Source organism: Raphanus sativus, chromosome 6 (assembly GCF_000801105.2).
Source record: "Raphanus sativus cultivar WK10039 chromosome 6, ASM80110v3, whole genome shotgun sequence".
In the NCBI taxonomy this organism is placed as follows: domain Eukaryota; kingdom Viridiplantae; phylum Streptophyta; class Magnoliopsida; order Brassicales; family Brassicaceae; genus Raphanus; species Raphanus sativus.
In genome coordinates, this window is record NC_079516.1 from 14,443,539 (window position 1) to 14,450,348 (window position 6,810).

Below are 6,810 nucleotides of genomic sequence, written 5' to 3' on the forward strand. Positions count from 1 at the left end.
GTTATAAAATTTGTAAGAAAAAATAATTGTTAGACTTTTAACAAATTTGTGACATATAAAAATTAAATTAAAATTTGTAAGAAAATGAAATGTAATATAATATATATTTGATCTAACTGCTAATTTATTATAAATGAGCTTACGTGTTCAATAATTTTCAGATTGGATTTGACTATTAGTTTTCATAATTACTGTAGACTGATGAGAAAGTCAACGGAAAATAATTTTTTGAAAATAAATAAGGTGATTCAATTTCTATATCTTGTAGTAGGGATGTACGTTCGGATATCCATTCGGTTTGATTCATGTCTCTTTGGATTTTAGGTTTTCGGGGTGAAATATTTTAGCCTCATTTGGGTATTTATAATTTCGGTTCATGTTCTGGTTCGGTTAACTCATTTAAATTGTTTAAAAAAATTGAAATTCTTAAAATATAAAAATAAAAATATATATAACAAATAAATTTGAATAATGTATGCCAAAAACTTAAACTTAACATAAAAATTAGTTTGGTTCGATACTAAAAGATAGTGAGGGCACAATAATTTTCCTACCATACCATATGTGATTTTTATTATCATTAAATGTGGTAAATTTAGAATTAGGAAATGTGTTTATTAAACTGAAAAGACAGCATTAATAAAACTATAAATAATTTTGAAATTGATTTAATAGAGAAGGAAAGTTAAATTTTATATTAGGACAACACATTAACTCAACTTAAAAAGACAAACATTAAAATAGGTAACTTAATTTATATTAGGACAACACATTAACTCAACTGAAAAAGACAAACATTAAATTAGGTAATTTAATTTAATTATCAGTGGCATAATAGTGTAAATAACTTTGAAAACTTAAGGGTAATTTATATGGGTACTTCTCTTTTAATAATATAGACTAGATTTTGACCCGCACGCCCGTGCGGGTGTATATTTAAAAATTATATTGCTATTTATTTTTCATGTCAATATCAAAACTGGATAAAAAAATCAAATCTGAAGAACCGAACCGATCACGATCCGAAAGAATAATACCAAATCCGAACCAAAATTGATTAAATATCCAAACTATTCAAAATTTTGATATTTCGACAACCGAAACCATAACCAATTCGAACCGAAGTATTTTGGATATCAAAATGTATCCAAAAAAAGATTTATATACTTATATATATTAATTACTTTTAGTTTTAATGTATATAAAAACATCCAAAATATATATGATACTTTTAGGTTGGTTTAAATACTTGAAAATATATAAATTAGTCAAATATAAATATCTAACATAGTGGAAGTACACTCAAAACACCAAAAATATTTAAAATAGTTATTGATTTTTGATCCAAAATTTAAACCAAACCAATTTATATGTTAAGTTTAGATATTCTGACATATGTTATCCATATTTATATACAATATCTTATTTTATTTATAGATTTTAAGAAATTCAACATATAATGAATTTTTAAAAATAATGTAAATGGGTTATCCGAATCCGAACTTAACCCGCAAAGATCTGAATATAATTCGAACTGAACTTTAGAAATATCTGAATGAGGCTGAAATCTTTGACCCCAGAAACTCAAAACCCAAACAGATCCGAAACAAACCCGAATGGATACCTGAACACGCCAGCCCTAGTCATAACTCGAACTGAAATTTAGAAATATATGAATGGGGCTGAAATCTTTGACCCCCGAAACCCGAAATCCAAATAGATCCGAAACAAACCAGAATTGCTACATGAACACCCAACCCTAGTCACTATTATGTATAATATATATGTCATCATATAATTAATTGTATTGGTCCATCAAATAAATAATCATATAATTAATAGTATTTTATATGTACCATCTTATAAATAATCATATATATTATATTCTTAAAGTTTAATGTGAAATTTAAAAACCATAATTTAAGTTGGTATATGAAATTAATAGTTTTCTTGTATTTTCCTTATATATATTGAAAACATTTTTAATAATGGTTATTGGAAAACATTTTAGTAAAAATAAAATTTTGAATATATGCATATTTTAAATCAATTTTTGATATAAATAAACTTTAAATTATTATTTTGATTTGAAATATGTATATAAAATTTAAATTTTATCTTATGATTATTTTAGACAAAACAATGTTTTTAGGTAATTAGATTAGTCCATTTTGTATATTTTAAAACTGATATAATGGATTTCCAATTTTTATTAATAACATAAGTCATTACTTCTTTTTTCTTCTTGACATACTTTTATGCATGTTTCAAAATTTTAATTTTTTGCATTAGTTTTCTATGAATTATTATTAATTTTATGATATTTTTTTTTGAAAATTGAACTCTTGAAATTTTATACTTGACTAAATTAAATAAGGTAATAATACTGTTTTTATAAATTATTTTATATAATATACTATTTATATTTCAGTTTGTGTTTTTATTTTCACCATAAAGAATTGTAAATAAAAAGAATTGTAAATATAGTGACAGAATTGTAAATAAAAAGAAATATAGAAAGAATGTTATTTAATTTATTGTAAAAATAATAGCTAAATGTTTAAATAAAAAGAAGTATTAAAAATGTTATTGATGTTTCTAAACAATTATCATTTGTTATTAATTTATTGAAAATACAATGACTAAATATGTAAATAAAAGGAAGTACACGTCTCTACTATCCATATTTCCAAACATATCTCATTTATTCTGTTATCCTTGTTTTCAAAACAATCTAATTGTGTACTTCAACTTTAATAATATAGATGTAACTAAAAATAGTCATAACTCTATCACAGAATCGTGTTTGATATGCATGAATTTATTAAAGAATCATAAGTTTGTATAAGACAAATTAACTGGTTTAGTTTCAATGTTATACACAAAATATACAACAACCAAAACTATGTTATATAGACATATTATATAGCTGATATGTCGATATCAGCAATATTTTATCAATAACGTTTGTGTGAATTTGTTATTTAGAATTGATTTCCAAACACAGGTTTCCTTTCGGTCATGAAACAATGATAGGGAATGACATTTGTAATTTAAAGTTTGTTGTGACAAAAGTGGAGAATGGTTTAGTTAAAATAGATTTAACAATCGTCTGCCAAATACACGTATAATTATTAGTCAAAACGTCAGTGTTTTATGGCCAATGGCATGATTGGTAAATATTAAGAAAAATTCAGGGTTAATTTCTAGTTGTACTTCAATTTTAATAGATTAGATTGTTTGGAAACATATATATAGCTATACAAAATAATGTATTTGCCTATTTTTTAGTTATTTTTTACGGATTGCATTCTATTTTTAATCGATTTTAACCACTTTATTTATTATCTTTACTAAATAAATTGATATCATTTATTGCAGAAGTATAAAACAAAAATTATTTGTTTTCAATTTTTTAATATTTTACATTCATTATCTCACTTTTTAATTACTTCATTAATTATATTTACTATAATATATTGACAACATTTATTTTACATATTAACTATAATAAATTCGACATATTTGGATAAAAACTCTTTTCGCAGCAAGAATTCAAAATAGTTAACAATTTGATTTTATTTGTTTACATAATCAGTTAGGCATTTATGTATATGTTCAGCCGCTAATTATTTCTTTTAGATAACGGGTTTTTTGAGTTCTGAAACTAGAATTAATTTGGGTATTATAAATTTTCATGTGTAATTGTAGTTTCAAAAAGTACGTGTGAGTGGTAATTTTCCCCCCGTATAACTTCTCCAAGTTACAGAAACGCCGACTGTCACGTGTCATACCCGTGACGACGAATCCTCACTCTTCTCCCGTGCTTTCTTATGTGACAGATCAGATATTACACAAAACATCTTCCTCAAGGGGGATGTCGCTTGCGCATTTTATCGAACAGTTTCTGCGCACGGAGAAAAGCTACGAGTGAATAGATCGTTCTTCGTTAGCCGATGAGGAATGTCGTCGTTATTGCTCTCTTCCATCGCCTCCATGTCTCGCTGCTTCGGATAAGTACGTCTTTTCCATGACAATTTCAATGTTACGATTAACAATCTATAGGAATTTGGATTTCGTAACTTGATAATCACGATTTTTTTGAATCAGTAGAAGAAGGAATTGTGAGTGAGTATCACGAAAACAAATAGTTTCGGCGTTTGAGTGTAGTGGAGTGGAGATACCAGCCTATTGATGTTGTTGGAGGCCTTAGTTATATATCATGTCTTCTATTGCTGTTTAATTGTAGTGGAGATACCAGCCATTTGGTTCTTTGGAATCCATCTTTTTGGAATATGTTGATCATGTATATCATATGGCAAAAAACTCACCTGGAATTGTAACCATGAACATGATTTATTTGATTCCGGATGGGCTTCTGAGTTCTGAGCTAGACATTAAGATTTATTTTAAGGATTAGAGGAGAATATAACACGATTAGTTACGAACTGCTTTTGGTAATAACAAAATGGTAAACGCCGACTGTCTCGGAGTCGGTTCATAAGATAGATGAAGTGGAGTTTGTGTCGCTTAGAAATTGTAGCTTGCAAGACTCTGTTCACTGAATCACGTGGGTGATCAGAATCTTGATGTTCGGTTTGCTCCGAGAGTAGAAGAAGCATGCATTTTAGATGTGGAGGTGGCGGAAGAATTGAAGCAAAAAGTCAGTCGAAATTGTTGATTGCGTAGCACACCAAATGTTAGATTAATTGCTTCTTCTAAAGGTTTGGAGTAAGATGAAGCGCTAAGGAAGTGTCAAAAAGACTTAAGAAACGAAGCCAGCATGTCAGTGACAGACTTTAAATGGAGATCTAAGCACAAGAGGGCAGTGGGTCAAGATGAAGTGGTATATGTAGATTTGGCTTTGGACAATTTGATGTTGGCTCCCCTACTGATAATACTCTCCAGAAACACTTGATGCTACAACAAGTACAAGTTTTGGACACTCTTAACTTGAGACTTGGTTATAGTATGAGCGTTTTTAGTTCCAACCAGGTTGTGGTGGCAGATTGTTCAAGAGTTTGAGACTGATAGCAGAAGAAACATACGATACCCAGTTCTTAGCTTTTCAAAGTGCCCTTCTTGAACCTGATTTTGTTGTTCCAACACAAGGTTTGACAGGACTACTACTTAAAGATAGGAGAATCCACGACTTCTGTTCTATGGTCAATGATGCTTATGAGCGTTTCACATACTGAAGTTTTGTCGATTCTAGAGATGGAGCATCAGGTTATGTATACTACAGTTAACAAGCCTTGGGATCCAGGTGGTACTGGATGTCTGAGATTACATATTAACGACTTATATGCCACTGAGATGGAGAGATGCGGTGGGAGGGAATCAGACTGTGTGTGTGCTGTTACATCAAAAGCTACAGATTCGGTAGAAGATACTTGTGTCTTTTCAAAACGTGATTGATGCGATGCATAGAGTTTACTATAGAAGGAGGAAGAAAGGTGATCAAAGAGAAGAGTAAGGAGAAGGAGTTGGAGTTTTCTGACGTGGTCAAGAAGATTTAAAAGATAGTCGGAATCGTCGGGATCGGAGATGAAGCTTTCGTGAAACACCAATGGCCACTTTTGGCTAAATTTCAACTTTAGTCCCTGTACGTTTGGAAACTTCGTTTCTGACCCCAACACCTTGGAAATTGCATATAAGTCCTAGCGAATTGACCCAAAACTTCTAATTGTACACTTAAAACCCTGTTATATGCAAATGTGTATTCAAATGCAATAAATACATCTAAATGCAACATAAAATGATCGTAATAATCTAAAATATGAATCTAAAAACTTATAAAAACATGAGATATCACTGTCGTGGTCAAGAAGATTCAAAAGATAGTTTAATACATCTGTAAAGAATAATACTCATATAAATAGAGAGAGAGAGGAGAGGAGAGGAGAGATGCTTGTATTGTGAATTGTAACAGACTCTGTAAGTCTGCGGATAGTCGATTAGATCCAAGAGTGATGTGGCTCTCTGGATTGATTCGTGATTCATAATACGAGTACAATTGGAAGTTACGATAAGATCAACAAGAGAGATGGTGCGTTCGTGAGCTCGATCGATCCTGAATCGCGACGATGGGACATCAGTATTCACCGACGGATTCCACAACTTCCGGAGGAGGACGGGACGAGCCATTTTGTGGAGATCTATAAGCGATTGGATGGTTTAGATTCGAAGGTCAGTTGTGGATGCAAGCGGAGATGAGATTGGATGGGAGAGAAGATGGATCGATTGATTTTAGATGCTTCCAAACGGCGATTCACAACGAGTCGCTGGCGAATCGAGTCAGATCCATCACTCGCCGCGCCGTTGCAAGCAGTGCGACAACCCTAGATTCCGATTCAACATCAAAGGACCGGTTCATCAGCAGGTACCGATCCGATCCTTCCTATGGAGCCTCGCCCTAGTATTGTGATATGTCTAGAGATGGTTTGGTGCAGAAGATTGAGATGCCAATTTTTTGAAGGAATTAATATACATTTGGATGGATTGCGAAAGTAAGAATGGTGTGGAGTTTGAAGTGTTGGATGAGAATAGAGACGAAAGTCGAAGCCACCGTAGCATTTTGGTCCACCTGAACTGGGAGAATTATCTTTGAACTCACTCATTCTTGGGTATTGATTCTCCAACTACTTACAAAGATGCGTGGGATGATTGGGAAACACACAAGTGGTTCACAGAGTACACCCGAAGCTGAAGCTGACAATCGTGATCATGAGTAAAGAAGATTGTTCTTTAACAATTCTAATCCTTGACGAGTTAACAAAGACAGAGGATTCACTGCAAGAAGACTTTTCT

The 6,810-nt window shown here is 31.2% G+C and overlaps 1 long non-coding RNA gene across 1 annotated transcript; it reads left to right on the forward strand.

Moving 5' to 3' along the window:
- Nucleotides 1-3,555: 3,555 nt before the first annotated feature.
- On the forward strand, nt 3,556-4,382 carry LOC108838386 (uncharacterized). The gene is made up of 2 exons (XR_001947512.2): nt 3,556-4,017; nt 4,114-4,382. It is a non-coding gene; the product is annotated as an uncharacterized LOC108838386 (long non-coding RNA).
- Nucleotides 4,383-6,810: the final 2,428 nt, after the last annotated feature.